This window comes from Ambystoma mexicanum, chromosome 4p (genome assembly GCF_040938575.1).
Source record: "Ambystoma mexicanum isolate Mex_15411 chromosome 4p, UKY_AmexF1_1, whole genome shotgun sequence".
Classification (NCBI taxonomy): domain Eukaryota; kingdom Metazoa; phylum Chordata; class Amphibia; order Caudata; family Ambystomatidae; genus Ambystoma; species Ambystoma mexicanum.
In genome coordinates this window covers 318000728-318017320 of record NC_090927.1, presented here as the reverse complement: position 1 = coordinate 318017320, position 16593 = coordinate 318000728, and positions in this window count along the sequence as shown.

Sequence of the window (16593 nt, the reverse complement as noted above, 5' to 3'; positions counted from 1 at the left end):
TGTGCGCATCCCCTCCCTGAAAACCGGTCTGGATGAAGGCATCCCTGCTGGTGCCAGATAATGCAGTCACAGGATTGGGGACAAGATTACACACAGGCACATCCCCGCCGCCTGTGCTGCTTCCTGTGCCTGCCCCTGGACTGTACCACTAGCACCAGTGGAATCCCCCCTCCAGGCCCTGTGCGTGGGCCTTCCACGGCCTCCTCCTCAACCAAACCCCCAACCAACCTGGATGACTCCGTGCCATCTTCCTCCATAGGCCGCTGTGGGGTCTCAGCTGCCCCTTCTGCTGCCGAGGGGTCCACCTCTGACCTCCGCCTCTTGGACCTACCCTCGGCAGCTGTAGCTGTGGACGCGGCACCAGACTCCTCACTCTCCGAAGAGATCACAACATGGGAGGGGAGGTGGGTCTTGCATCTCTGGCTGGCGGTGGGATCCCTGCCGCTCTGCTCCAACAGCACCGTCTCCACCCTCTTCATCAGTTGACGCTGCAGACATAGAGAGACAGAACACAAGCATCAGGGCCCTGCACAATGGTCTGATACACACATGACAGTTGCACATGAGTGGCAGTGTCAAGCTTCACAGATGGAATCACACTCCCTAACACACAGATCATTTGAACCCACACACATGCGCAAATTAACTGGAATGATGCAGCAGGCAGCACCATCCATACACATACAACAGCATGAGCATCCGAAGATCAGCCTGACATCACATGCAACACGGGGAATGCCGAAAACATGCACACACGCCACCAGACATACATGCATCTGTACATCTCCACCACCTGTCACAGTGAAATCATCGGCAACTATGTCACATCTGCCAATCAGCCTCCTACATGTCGTTGTCACATGCATCCATGGTGCATCACAGTGGCACACATGTCAAATACACACACATGCACATGTACACCCTGCACGTACATGAAGGTGGAACCAGCATCCATGTGTCACAACCCAACCATGCCATAGTACATACACAGAAATGTAAACATGTGTGCACCCCCACATACATTTGGGTATCATGCATTTGAACACATACATCATTGATGTGCCTCACACATGACTGGACTCACATGCGGCAGGCTCATGTCCCTGTACATACACATCCATACATGGGCCTTTCAAGACATATGTCCAACCTGCACACTCCTGGCACACCTCAACATGCACTGCGTCCAATCAGTACGCATGGACACTTACCGCTCGACTACAGGCCGGTCTGCCTCTGAAAGACCTGGAGGTGGAGCGCTGGGTGTGTACGTTCCAGGACCCTCATCTGGATGTTGGTAAGGCGGTTGCGGCACTCCTCTGTATGCACTGCCTCCAATAGGCGCCGGGCCTTGCTGAGGGTCCTGGACCTGAAGTCCTCTCAGTGCTTCCCGATGTGTTACATGTTGTGGGAATGCCACCCCCTCCACGTAGATGGCAGCCACAATGTCCTTCCAGATCCTCTTCCGCCCTTCATTGTCAGCGCTTGATCTTCCGAAGAGGGCATCATAATGCACTAGGACTTGCTCCACCAGGATACCAACTTCTGCGGCACTGAAGCTGGTAGCCCTCTGTCTCTCTGGCTGGGGGTTGCCAGTGGTCTCCGATTGGGTTTTCCACTGACATGGCAACCCCCGAGGCAGGTGTGGGTGGGCAACTGGGTCCTGGTGCTGGGGTGTGGAGAGATGGAACTTAAGTCGGGAGTCTTCGGTTCCAGCAGGGGTGCTCACAGCAACTGGACCCCTGCAGATGGCTGACGTGCAGGCACCAAATAGCAGGGCACGTGGCCAGCAGGCAGGCAGGCAGCAGCAGATGGCAGGTGGGAGTGGGCTCAGGGCTCTGGGGGGGCAGGAAAATGGCCTTCTGGGCAGGAGCATGGTCTTCCGTGTGTTGTCGCGTGGCCAGCTTGATATGGAGTGAATTGGCACGTGAAGAAATAGCACATCAGCGTGTAATTCGAGGAAAGGCCCTTAGTGACGTAACGAGCACAGGCGTTTCCCTTGTGACGGGTGCATAGTGAATCAGCTGTGAAAACACAACACATCTGCATGTTAATGAGTGTAATTCGAGGAAAAGGCCTAAGTTTGTTTGTTTGTTTGTTTATTTATTTATTGTGCGCACCAGACCCTAGGGTAGCAGGGCGCAAGAGAACAAGGAGGTTTACAGCTTAGTTAACGTATACAGGTTACAGATTAGTTAACGTTACAGGTTACAGGCATAGTGGACATTTCGAATCTGCAGGGTAGGGCAAGTGCAAGTGCAGATAAGGCGTGGCTAAACAGTCAAATCTATGGCGATCAAACAGTAAAAGCAGGTTAGTACAAACATTATAAGAAGACGTTACGTATAAAGTGACATACGCTATGTCGCATTCTCAATAAGCCATTTTATGGTGTTCTTTCTGAAGTTATTGAAGGTTTGGTCAGATCTGAGTGCAAGGGGTAGGGAGTTCCATAACTGTGCTGCCTTAACTGGGAAGCTGGAACCTCCAATGGTGGCTAGTTTGAATCTGGGCACTAGGAGGCAGTTGGGGCTGGCTGTCCTTGTGAGTCTCGTTGGATTTTTCCTGTTGAAGCGTTCTGAGAGGTATCGGGGAGCTTTGTTGTTTAGGCATTTGTGGATAAGGGACGCAGATTTAAGGTTGATTTTTTCTTGGGTGGAAAGCCATTTGTGTTTTCGTCTTATTTCTGAAATGTGTGCACTTCTGGGGATATTTAGGGCCGCTCTAAGTGCATTGTTTTGGAGCACTTGGATTCTGTGGATGATTTGTTTGGTAGTCCCTATGTAGAGGGCGTTGCAATAATCTAGTTTCGATAAAATGAGGGCTCTAGCTAGAATAAGACAGCTGTCCTCTGAAAGGAATGGTTTCCCAGCTCGTATTAACTTGCATGTATAGGCAGTGGATGATGACAGTGAGTTCACCTGTTTGGTGAAAGATAGTGTCGCATCAAGGTAAAAACCTAGGGTTTTTACTTCTCTGGCGACCTTGATAGTGTTGCCATCGATGATGAAGGCGGAGTAGTTTTGGTTAAGTTTGGAGATACGGGCTGCCGTGCCCAGGATGATGAGCTCTGTTTTGTCATCGTTCAAGCATAGGCCATGGTTGGCCATCCATGCCTGAACGATGCTGTAGACTCTATTCACCAGAGCCAGATCTTCGACGTAATCCCCAGTAAGTGGTAAGAGAATCTGAGTATCATCTGCATAGTTAGTGTAGGTGATACCCAGATTATCAAGATCGTCAAAGAGTGGCTTGGTGAAGATGTTATAGAGTGTCGGCGAGACGCAGGATCCCTGGGGCACTCCGCAAGTGATTGGGATAGGGTCTGCTGCCGCTGCGGGGGAAAACACCCTCATGGTCCTGTCACTAAGAAATGATTGAATCCAGACTATAGCCTCCTCTGAGAAGTGGGCAGCCGCGTCCAAGTGATTACATAGGACTTTATGGTCCACCAGATCAAAGGCGGCTGAGAGGTCTAGAAGGAGGAGGAGAGCTAGTTTTCCCTCGTCTCTGAGTGAATCTATTTGGGCTTTTAGGTCGATAAGGGCAGTCTCTGTGCCGTGTTGCGGACGGAAACCGGATTGGCGGGTGCCGAGGAGATGGTTCATCTCAAGGAAGTTCTGGATTTGGGTGTATGCTACCTTGTCTAATATTTTTAGTAGGAAGGGAACCGTGGTGATGGGCCTGTAGTTAGTAGGAATGTTGGGGTCCAATGTTTGCTTTTTTAGGAGGGGGAGTACCCAAGATTCCTTTAGGTTGCGGGGGATGGTGCCCGTAGTAAAGGAGGCATTGATAAGTTTTGTGATAAAGGGGGCTAAATCCCTAGCCGCATCCTTGATCAGTTGTGCAGGGCATTGGTCGCCTTTGCAATTAGAAGGTTTGAGAGTCAAAATGGTCTTCTCTACCTCAATTACTGAGACCTTGGAGAAACGGAATTGGGTGGATTCTGGGTTGTTGGATGAGGGAATTTTGACTATCAGAGGTTGAGTTGGCAGAGAGGCTTTCTTTAGGGCAATTTTTGTTTGGAGGTTGGATACTTTGTTGGTTAGTGCCAGTTGTATGTCTGTGCACCAAGTTTTGTCTTTGATGGAGTCATCCTGTACTGTGATAGGAGTTTCCAATTCCTTTAGGATGGAGAATAGCTCCTTCATGCTGGAGTTGGATTGGGAGATCCTATTATTATAGGTTTCTTGTTTGGCCAGGATGATGTCTCTTTTGTATTGCGAGGAGATGTTAATTAGGTTAGTTTTATTTTCAGCGGTCGGATGTCGGTTCCAAGCTGTTTCGCATTTTCTCTTCTGTAGTCTTAGGTTTTTTAGGTGGGGTGTAAACCATGAGTTCAAATGCTTTTTGGGTTTACTGATCCGAAGTTTAAATGGAGCAATACTGTCAAGAGCAGAGCACATGGCTGCGTTGAATGCATCCACTAGGATGCCTGGGTCAGAGTGGTCAGGTAGGGAGTTTAGTTTGGGTAGGATGTGGGGCAGAATATTGTCGGCTGTAATGTTTTTCTTGTTTCTCGTTAAGGTGGGTGTGGCTGGCGTGGGTGTTAAGACTGTGGGTCTTTTGGTGTTGAGGGTGAAAGAGATAAGGTAATGGTCAGACCATATTTGGGGGGTGATGGCTGTTATAGAGGGGTAGCATTTGTGACTGGCAATCCAGTCTAGTGTTCTTCCCTTGATATGTGTGGAAGTATTCACGAACTGCGTGAAGCCTAGCACTGACAGAGTATTGCCTGTGGCAGTAGCATGATGGTCGTTGATATCGTTGAGCCCTAGATTGAAATCTCCTAGTACTAGTGTTTGGGAGGATTCTTTTAGCTTCTCAGAGATAACAGTGGTGATGTCTTCAGTGAAGGTGCGGACGGGGCCAGGGGGTCTATAGATAAGGTGGATATTTAGTGTTTGGGAGTTTGCAGTCGGTAATTTGATAGAGAGAAGCTCGCAGGATTTGAGGGAGGGTGTGGGTGTGATTCTCATAGAAAGATTAGATTTGGCGATAATTGCAATTCCTCCACCGCGCGAGTCTGGTCTGTCAGCTCTGAGAATGGTATAATTCTCTGGGACTGCCAGAGTGAGAGCCGGACCTGCTGCATCGTGGAGCCAAGATTCAGTAATGGCAATGAAGTCAAGGCTATTATCCCGTATGATATCTGCTATGTCAGTGGCATGGGCGACTAATGATCTGGCATTGATTAGAGCAGCTTTTAGTTCAGGTTCTAGCTGTGCTGTGAGCGGAGGTTTGGCTATAAGTTTATTGATTTTATGGTGTGGTTGGTGTCTGAGAGGGGCGGTGATTACCAGTGGTCGGCATATTTTGGGTCGGAGGTGTTCTAGGTTAATGTTATATTTAGTAATAGGTTCGAATATTTTAGGTAGTCGAGCCCGGAGTCTAAGCTTCCTTTGTTCTAAGTTGCATGGTTTAGAGATGAGTTGTATGTGGGCACCAAGGCCCTCTGTAGGCAGAACTGTAGGCATGGTCGTGTAGATGATGGTAAGGATAATTGTCAGTTTGGAGAATTGTGCAAGGTGAACTGGGTTGGGCATGTGGAAGTACATACTGTTACTACTAGCTGAGCTAGGTGGGCTGGAATTAGTTGCCGTGGATGGATACGGGGCAGAGTTGGCAGAGTACAGTTCACAAATACTTAGCGAGATTAATGCAGCAGTGACGTACTAGTCTGAGAGTAGCAGTCAGATATTGGGCTAAGTGCGACGGTCAGATGTAGGTCTAAAAACCGAGGTCAGATACTGGGCTGAGAGTGATAGTACAGTGGTCTCTGGGCGACCATAAGGCACTATACAATACTACAGTGGTCTCTGGGCAACCATAAGGCACTACACAATAATACAGTGGTCTCTGGGCGACCATAAGGCACTACACAATAATACAGTGGTCTCTGGGCGACCATAAGGCACTACACAATAATACAGTGGTCTCTGGGCGACCACAAGGCACTACACAATAATACAGTGGTCTCTGGGCGACCATAAGGCACTACACAATAATACAGTGGTCTCTGGGCGACCATAAGGCACTACACAATAATACAGTGGTCTCTGGGCGACCACAAGGCACTACACAATAATACAGTGGTCTCTGGGCGACCATAAGGCACTACACAATAATACAGTGGTCTCTGGGCGACCATAAGGCACTACACAATAATACAGTGGTCTCTGGGCGACCATAAGGCACTACACAATAATACAGTGGTCTCTGGGCGACCACAAGGCACTACACAATAATACAGTGGTCTCTGGGCGACCACAAGGCACTACACAATAATACAGTGGTCTCTGGGCGACCATAAGGCACTACACAATAATACAGTGGTCTCTGGGCGACCATAAGGCACTACACAATAATACAGTGGTCTCTGGGCGACCACAAGGCACTACACAATAATACAGTGGTCTCTGGGCGACCACAAGGCACTACACAATAATACAGTGGTCTCTGGGCGACCATAAGGCACTACACAATAATACAGTGGTCTCTGGGCGACCATAAGGCACTACACAATAATACAGTGGTCTCTGGGCGACCACAAGGCACTACACAATAATACAGTGGTCTCTGGGCGACCACAAGGCACTACACAATAATACAGTGGTCTCTGGGCGACCATAAGGCACAATACAGTGCAGTGGTCCGTTAGCGACCATAAGGCACAGCACAATTGCAGTGGTCAGTTAGCGACCAAAGGGCACGGCCAATAGCAGTCATGAGGCATAAAGCACTAGGGCTGAAAATGACTGAACTATTAAAGAGGTGGCAGCAGTAACGCATAGAGGCGGCGGAGTTGGAAGCATAAGCGTATGTAGCAAACAGGTATCGAAGGTGAAAGAAACCGAGTTCAAATGTTTATGAATGCGGAATAGCAGAAGACATACCAGAAAGCACAATAGTGTAAACTGAGGGTATCCCCTTTACTCACAAAAGATTAAAGGTCCGAGTAGACACTGGCTCCGAGGCTCCGGAGGCAAACAAGGTGATTACACAAGGTGTTTGTGATGCCTGGAGCAGCACGGGCAGAGTTTGTGGCCCCTGGCTCCTGTGGCTCCGAACAGGCACCCAACAGGCCTTAGAGTGGCGTAAGTGAAGTGATGTGCGTGGGTGTTTCCCTCAGCATGGGTTAAAGATGAGCGGGGCCAGCAGTTCACTGTACGTGCATTTCATGGAGACCGACATGTGTGTTGCTACTTCGTGTTGTTTCGCGCGCCATCACAACTTCACAGCGGATCAAGGACGTATCTCTTCCTTTGGTGGGTATTGGCTACGGGTGTTTTTCATTATCACGCTAGTCTGACAGGGTGTCCAGGGTAGCCGCAGAGGGGGAAGAGGCAGGGGTGCGCCAGTTTGACACAATGTTGTGCCACATGTTGGTGCATTCATGCCACCACCCCTGTGGTTACGGGAGATGCAGCACTTGCATCTGGCACTGGTGCCCATGTGACCCGGCAGTCTGTTTCATCAACTGCCACGGGCCCAAGGATAGTGGTAGCTGCAGGTGCAGCTGTGGACACCACCATCCAGGCTCAGGGTGGGCCAGTGCATGCTGTGTTGGCACCGGAAGAGTCCCTGGATGATTTCCAGGATTTCCGGAGGCACAGGGTAAGTGCACGCAGGGCTGCCCTGGCCGAGGCACATGTCCCTGGGGCAGTATTGTCATCTGCTGCCCCGAGCAGCGGGGTGTCGGCAAGTGCATGGGCAGATGCAGCCGACACCACCCCGGCTGTGAGTCTACCATCCAGGACAGTCCCGGTCAGTGACCTTAGCACAGCAGATGCTGCTGCAGAGGGTCAAGTCAAGGGCACCCAACAGCCACTGATGCAAGTCAGGGCTTCCATCCTTGTTCCAACTGCCACTCCCTTGGTGCAATCTACCAGCGCCACTGCCCATACTGATCAGGGCAGTATTTGCCAGTCAGAGTCCGGACCACTGTCCAAGAGGAGGAAGGTTGCACCTGCAGTAGAGTCTGGGACCCCAGACACAGCTCCGGCCTCCGGCACGTCGAGGAAGAAGCCTTTCTGTGTGCAGGAACTGGACTTTGTTGTGGACTACGTGCGGGACCACAACCGTGATATGCTAGTGGGGCCAAATTGTCACACTACGGCTGCCCATCGTATGTCCCACTGGAATCAAGTTGCGGATTGTGTGAGTGCATTCGGACATGAGGTGCACACAGCTCAATAATGCAGAAAGTGTTGGGATGACCTCCGACGCAGTGCTAAGGTGAAGCATGCCTCCAATTATGCCGTGACTAGGTTGACTGGCGTTGGGACACCAGCTCAGGAGGAAGACCTCACTTTGCACGATTCAGTTGTTGCGGGGTTCATACCGACAGGATTGGTCGGAGGAGTGGGAGAGATGCAGGACTTAGATGCCCCGACCAGTGAGTGTTGTCGCGTGTTTGTCCAGACATGTGTGTTTTGCTTGTGTGATGTGTTGTGCTTGACTGCCACTACATGTCATGTGTACATGGTTCTCATGTGCGAGTCATGCAATGCTTCACTGATGCGTGCCTGCTGTGCAGCATGCTGGACATGTATAGCAGACGGGGACTGTCCTCATCACCACACTTGTACCCTGCTCACATGCTAGTCACCCGGCTGCCCCTCCGGTCCATGTTCCAGCTCACTGGCCCTTCTGCATGTAGCCTGGGGTGTCTTTCCTCACAGCACTGGGACTATGGCCCTCATTCCGAGTTGGGCGCAAAAGGATACCGGGCACCGCTAAGGACATTGGTGCCGGTAATCCCTTTGCGCCCTATTCCGAGGTCCCTTAGTGGGTCCCTTCCTTAATGCATGGTTTTACCAGGCATTATGGACGGGGTCCGTTAAGGGTCTTCAGAGATAATAACGGTACCGCAATTTGCGGTGTTGTTATTAGCGCCTTCCCATTGAGCACTATAAGGGTTCATCATGTGTCCTGCTTACTGTCCCATTATCATCTGCTGTCCCATCATCATCTGCTGTGTTGTCAGTTGACTCAGATGACGCAATTGACGCTACTCAACACTGTCTGCCAATACACAGGTCTCTGGTCACCCTTTCACTGCCATGCAATGCCTCTCTGCATTTTCACTTGGGGGGGAGGGGCTTGCTTTTAGCCATGCAACCCATTGTATGCACATTGCACGTGATGCCTGAACTTGCCCTTACACTGCCTTCACGTTTATTGATAGACATCATAATGTACTAGTTCATGTAGATAGTGGGTAACGTACACATGTTCTGCACTGCATCAAACCACTTCTGAGCCATGTTTCACCGTTCTACATGCCTACTCACTGATGCAATGTCAAAGTGACCTGGCATGTATGGTCAGATTTTCATCCCTTCTCTGTCATGAATGCCACGGGCACAGGTGCATCCTGTGACACATGTACTCCCCAGTGGTTGTTTAGCAAAGTTGATTGCTCAATCTGCAGCCTATACCAACTAGCATAGGACGCAGATTGATTGTAGCCTGCCAATCAGGTTGTAATGACTGTGGAAACGCATTCACGTATATATGTGTACACTTCCATATACATCAAAGCAAGCAGCGTTGTAGCTGCTTGCTTTGCTGTATTGGATGCTGTTCATATTCACAATACATGTGTATGGGGAAAGGGGTGTTTTTAAATGCTTTCACATGTACATATGCAAGCAGCTTCAACGTTGTGTAGTGCAACATTGCGACTACTCACTTATGTGTGTGTGAAAGTGTTAATTTACACATGTGTCTTACGCAGTTTTTTGTTGACTGACTAATATGTAGTTGATTGACGTTCATGCTGGTGAGATTTCTGCATTGTGCACGTTATGTTCAACTGGCATAATCCTGAAGGTGCACTGTTGTGCAGTATGTGTACGCCCAGGTCTACTTAGCTAATATGTTGGTGCCTGGCCGTGGAGATTTTACACAAGGAATGATGGAATAGGACACATTCATAGCACAATGTGCTCAATGGGGAGCAGGTGCAAGTGGATTTAGGTCACCTGGCCTAAGCCCCACCCACCTGGTGCCTTCCTTCCTGCCGCTCTTTTTCACCACTTAGCAAGCCCCGCCCACGTGGTGACTTCCTACTTCCCGCTCTTTTTCACCACTTAGCAAGTCCCGCCCACCTGGTGCCTTCCTGTCTGCCGCTCTTTTTCACCACTTAGCAAGCCCCGCCCACCTGGTACCTTCCTGCCTGCCGCTCCTTTTCACCACTAAGCAAGCCACGCCCACCTGGTGCCTTCCTGCTTGCCGCTCTGTTTCCCTACTTAAGGAGCCCTCCAGCTTCGTTTCCTTTGCAGATGGGGAGCAGGTGCAAGTGGATCTAGGTCACCTGGCCTAAGCCCTGCCCACCTGGTACCTTCCTGCCTGCTGCTCTTTTTCAACACTTAGCAAGCCCTGCCCAACTTGTGCCTTCCTTCACCATCACTGTCTTGTGGCCAATGCTGGATTTGACTTTTATGGACTTCATTCATTCACGGTGCGTCACTCTTTCTCAACTCTCATGCTGGACTTCCTTTTGCATCTTGTACTCATGGTGACCCTGAATCATGCTTTTCCCATCTTCATCTTATATCCTGGCTTGCAACATTATGTGTTACTACTGACTTCTGCAATTGTATTCGCTCTCCAATCTTGCTTCTCCACTCTTTTTGACTGCTTACTCTCCTTTCTCTCCTCCTTTCCCTTCTCCCTTTTCCTATCTCCTCCCCTTATTTTATTCTATGCACTTACTCTATCAGAATTGTCCCTGGACCTAATATGATAGCAACCTTGTTTTTTCCTCCCCACCACCCCTCCAGCACTATCTGAAATGTCGTCAGGCCTAGTATGATAGTCGCTTGTTTTGTTCCTCCCCTCCCTTTCTGCACCCCTCTCCCTCACCTTTTGTTTTTCTCCAGCTCTACCAGAAATGTTGTCAGGCCTAGTACGGTAGTTGCCTGTCTGTTTCCATTTCCTTCCCACTATCCCCCTCCCTTCCTTATCTATGTCTTAGCTCTTGCACTATCTGAAATGTCGTCAGGCCGAGTATGATGGTTAATTTCGCATCCTTACTGTTCATGGCCTGTAAGAATGTGGTTGTATTTTCCCTTGTTCCCTCCCTTGCCTTGAAGCGCTTTGAAACACATTGTGTATAGGCGCTATATAAATAAACAATCATATCATAATCATGTCATAATCAAGCCCTGAGGGGTGTTGTGGAGGCTTCATGTCCTGCAGCTTGGATGGTACTGGGCGTTATGGTCCCTCATGCCTGGTTGCAGGCACTTGCTTTGCTTGGGACATTCACTATATCTACATGGCCCATGCCACCCGGTACGGGCCGAGCTGCAGATGGATGGATTTATTTTGGTGATGATGGTTTAGTGATGCATGTGTACATGCACATTACGTGTGTCATTGTGTGTTTGGATTCACCTGCAGCAGTGGTCAATTTGCAGTTCAGACATGCTTATGGTACGTGCCATCTCTTTGTTGCCATCTGTCTTTTCTGCCTCTCTTTGCATATCAAGGCACTGGATGCATGCCAGGTTTTCATTTGTGTGTGGCATGTCTGCTCATGTGTTGGCTGTCAATGTGATGTCTATGTGTGTGTGGACTATGTGCTTCTGACATGTGTACTCATGTTTGTTTTTTTCCCCTTTTCAGATGAGGCAATGGAGCCAGAGGATGGTGTTATCATGCCAGGCACAGGGTTGCTATCACACCAGCAACCCGGCACAAGTGGGGGTCGTGGGGTGGTAGACCGCGAGAATACACTTGTGTGACAGACCATCATGTCTAGGGCTGGCAATGAGTCTAGCCCGGATGATCACTCTGACGACAATGTCGAGTTGGATGTGAATCAGGTCCATTCGTCAGCGGTGAGTGATTCTGATGTGGAAACTCCTCTGTCCGTGGCACCTGCACTGAGGGGCCAGACGGTGGTGGGACCTCCGCCTGTGGTGGATCGGGATGCAGGGTCACACTCCACACCAGTTGGTGATGTGCCTGGGGCATCACGTCAATGGAGGAATGTAGTCCTGCAGCTGCGGGTGGTGCCAACAAGGACGGCGGCTCCTTGGGCCCCGAAGGTGTCAAGCCCAGCAACATGGTGGCCGCGCGCCACCGGGGTATACTGAGTGGGAGCAAGCCATGGTTGACAATTCTGAACAACAGGGGGCAGAAATTGATAATATCGCATGGAGCGTGTGGCCCAATCCGTGCTCCCCCTGCTAAGCAGGTGGATCTCCAGTAGCAGGCGGCACAGTCCATGGCCCGCTCGCTCAGGCTGGGTATGGCGGCCTCAGACAGGGCACGCTAGGCTGAAATGGTGTCTTTGCATCAAGCAATTGCTGCTCACGCAGAGGCACACATGGAGGCCATGAGGGTTGACTGTGAATCCCTCAGATCTACTCTGGGTGTACTCTTGATGTCCCAGAGGCAGCGGTCAGAGGAGAGGTTGGAGCAGCTTGAGAATACCATCTCGGCTAAGCTACGTGCTTGCCAGGAGGTGTACCAGTTGTCCAGCCAGGCCATGCAGGAAGAACTCAGTGTTACACGTGTTACCTTGCAAGAGGAAGCACGCGTATCATGTGAGGTTCTACATGCTGACACGTGTCATCACTGCACAGAACCAGGATCACCCGTCCCGCAGACTTGTTGCCAACGAGGGGCAAGCTGCGCATAGGCATGGTCAGGGTACTGTGCCAGGTCAACCTTTTGAGCCAGAGGGTGAGGAGGACGACAACTTATCTCCCACACAGGTCAGGCTGTGCAGGAGTTGAGCCCATGGAGTTTTTTTTATCTCAACATCATCGCTTGTGGGTGTTGAGGTGCACCCTGTACCTCCCCCCTCCTGGGTGCCTTCCTCAGGGTCGTATGTGGCCATTTTTTATTTGTATAGTTAGTTTACTTAGTTAATGTCGTTTTTATAGTTAGTTTAATTAGTTAATATAGTTTTTTATGGTTAGTTTAATTAGTTAATATAGTTTAAAATTGCTTGTCTATTGTGCATTCATGTGACGGTTTGCTGCTTTGTGGCTTTTGAAAACATCCACTGTCGGTTCCAGCTGGGCCCTTCAAGCTTGTCTCGTGTATGTGTTTGCAGCTTGGGGTCCTGACTCACATATGCCACTCCTGCTTCCCCTATCCATGGGCTTGCAAGGATGGTTCGGTGTTACAACCATTTACACAAGGGCAATGGACTTTTGTCATATCTGTGGCCTGTCTGCTGCTGTACTACTTGTGTTAACACACCTAGTGGGGATTAAGTAGGTTTTCTCCACGGCATGTCTGCAATCAATTTTGGTGAGTACAAAATTGATATGTCTATTTATTGATGTTGACTGTGATGTATGTTCTTTTCTTGCCTGTATATGTGTTTGATGCACTTCATGCTGTAAACAGTAGCCTGCACCCTTTGGCTGTCAAAGTCACGCCGATGGTGGGAGGAGTTTGGATGTAGGTCTAAAACATGGCCCAGTGACAACCAGCATGAAGACACACACACGGGGAACTTTCCAGCCTTATTAATAGCTTTTATGCCCTTTCTGCAGGAAAATGAGCCTCCAGACTACCTTTCCCAGCAGACACAGGCCAAGAACTACTGAAACCTGGCCACGTTGGGTGGTGCACATGTGTGCGCAAGCAGAAGCACAGGGCTTGTGCTCAGACGTCTGACAGAAGCAGACTTGTTTCCAGGAGCTCCAAGCAAGGTGAGCAGCACAAGGGGCCACACCTCAGCCAACCTTCCACCAGGCCCCTTGCACATGCATGCTAAGTAGCGCCAGTGCTGGGGAGCATGGCCAGGCATTGGGGAAGAAGCGCACAGTACAGCTAAGATGCGTTGAGGAACAAATGTCAAGTAGCTTTACAAGTTGTCAGCAGGGGCACACGCAGGGGCCGTCGTCCATATCCTCGAGTCCCCCCTGCTCCATAGAAGCTGAGTTATTAGCGCAGTAGCTATTCCTAGCCAGAAACTAATACAGCACACAGGGGCACCCAGCGAGGCACGGACTCGAGTGCAATGCATATCATTTGCATGTGCAAATTGCCACGTGCACTATTATTGAAATCCGCGACTGGCAGAACACGACTTGTACTGAAGTCGCACCTCACCATATGCGTCTTGCAGCTCACCCAGGGACCATTGTATCATGTGTGATTCTTGACCCATTGGTCTTCCATTTACTGCACAGCCACATGCGCCTTCCTTACTGCATTGACAGTGTATGAACCATCACGGGGCAAGCTAAAGTATACGAACAAAGCAGCAGACAAGAGTGTTTGTTTGTGGAGAAGTCACAGTTTGAGGCATGAATGGTGTTGTGTGTGTGTTGAAAACACACACAGATTAGTAACTCACGCTCTCTTTGCAGCATTAAACTGCTCCTGTTACCGGACCTGAGAGTGCGCAGGCAGGAGGCCAGCACTCATCCCAGAGATAAGTCTCTCTTTGGCTTGCATTTGACTCATTTTGTACAATGTACATGAAGAACATGGTTTCTCTGATTGGGTATGTGTTATTTCCCTTTGCCCATCCAACTCCCCTTTCCTGTCCCTCTTTCCAGTTATCCTGAATACCAATGCCTATCCAAACAACAGATCCCTGACCCTCTTTCCCCGTCGGGATCTCGGAGGCCTGTGTCAGTTTTACCTTGCAGGCGCCCAGAGCATGGCGGGGGTGGTTGGTTTGTGCCACTCCTGCGCCTAGAGACCGGAGCTGTGGCACTACCCATCAGTTGTTGCATCCTCATTGTATATTGTGTACTGAATATGGTACCCATCCTGCTGAACCATTGTTGAACTGTGCTATCTTGGTTGTTGTATCATTCTGCTTGGACATGTGCTTGGACATTTTCTGCGACTTCAATCATCTACTGGAGACTCTTCCAGAGTTTTTTGGTGGCTACATGCTTTTTCCCTGGTTTGGGGGTTTGGCTCCTTGGACTTGCGATTTTGTATTTTTACCAGTCAAGGTGGCCTCTGAGGGGGCTGGACCCTATTTACATGCAAGGTGGAACATGGAGACCAAGGAGTAGGGGGATCCTGAAGCCAGGTAGACAAGAAGCAAGAAGGCTACAGACCCCAGACACAGTTGTTCAGAAGGTCATGGTGATGTGTGAATGATAAAGGGTCTTTTGTTGTTGGACAGTAAGCTTGGGCTACAGTGTTTGGACACTCTCTGGCATTGTCATTGTGGGGTACTATGTACATGATGTGTTCTGCTGGTCAATGGCTGTTCCTGTGTTGTGTTTACTTTTCAGGTGTCAGGGGACTGTTGTGGTTTGATATGCTGGGGTGTACACATGGGCAATGTTCAATTGTGATGTGTACAGGACACTGAGGGTCACTTGATTTCACATGCATATATTGAGTGCATGTCCCTGCTGACACACACACTTACACAATGCTCCACCAGATGTACAACCACCCTTCCATTCCCACACGTGCACACAGATTGCCTTCTCTGGCACACTGTGTCCCTGCAGCGCATGATCATTTGGGGATTGTGTACATGCGTCAATGGGTTATTTTTGTTGCTTGTCCTTTTTATGTGATGCTCAAGGTGTATCCCCAACACAATGGCTGCTCACTGTGCTGTGTGCTGAGCAGTGTGTTGCAGGAGATACACACAGCACACGGGTTAGGGATTAGCGGATTTGGCTTGGCCAAAGTGCATGAGAACAGGCATTCAGTCTTTTGCTGATGCTACCACTGGTGGCAAGCATTTGTGTATGACTTGGTATGTGTGGGTGGTTGTTGGTCAGTCATTTCATCTGATTCCATGTCAGGCATGATTGTCTCGGGCCTCTTTCCAGTTATCACATGTCACTTCGTATGTAATTGGACATGTGTTGGGCTTTTGCTGTTGCATGTCATGTCATGGTATGGCAGACAAGGGTGATGTGGGTTGGGAGGGTTTGGGTGACATACCAGTGATGGTCATGGCCTATTTTGCAAGGGGTGGTATGATACACACCTTCCTCCAAGTACAGTAGAGTGTGTGTGCCTGAGCTAACTGAGGAGGGACAGTGAGGCCTGAACAAATGTTTGTTGGATAGCCAGAACACCTTCCCTTCAATCCCTGGCACCCACCCCAAAATAAGTGTACTCTGTATACAAATACCTCTTTGTGTGTGGGTATCCCTCATTGTGCTGTGTGCATAGTATCCTTGAATCAGTACATCCCGGGCGTGGTCACACCATCCCTTTCTCTGGGAATGAAATTGTGGCATTCAATTTGCTGAGTAGGTGCCTCGCCAGAATATTGATGGGAATGTCTTTTGAATACAGCAAAGGTGCTACAATATGCTGCCTCCCTATCACCAAGGGTAAATCTTTTGTCAGAGGAATTTTCAAAATTGTCCCTGAAAAGCCTTGTGTGTGCAAACAATTCTTAGATAATGGAAATCCTTCTTCTTTGATGCATGATCTTGTTGCCTCAGTATCTATGAGAATGGAAAATCTGCTCTGTCCTATCTGATCTTCTAGCTCCAGTTCCTACTCAGGGTCTTCAGTTACTATTTGAACAGGACAAACTCACACTCCCCGTAAGCGCCCCTTCTGGGAAAACGTGTTTGTGAATGACTCAAATGGGTTATCGCCCACCATTGTCACTCC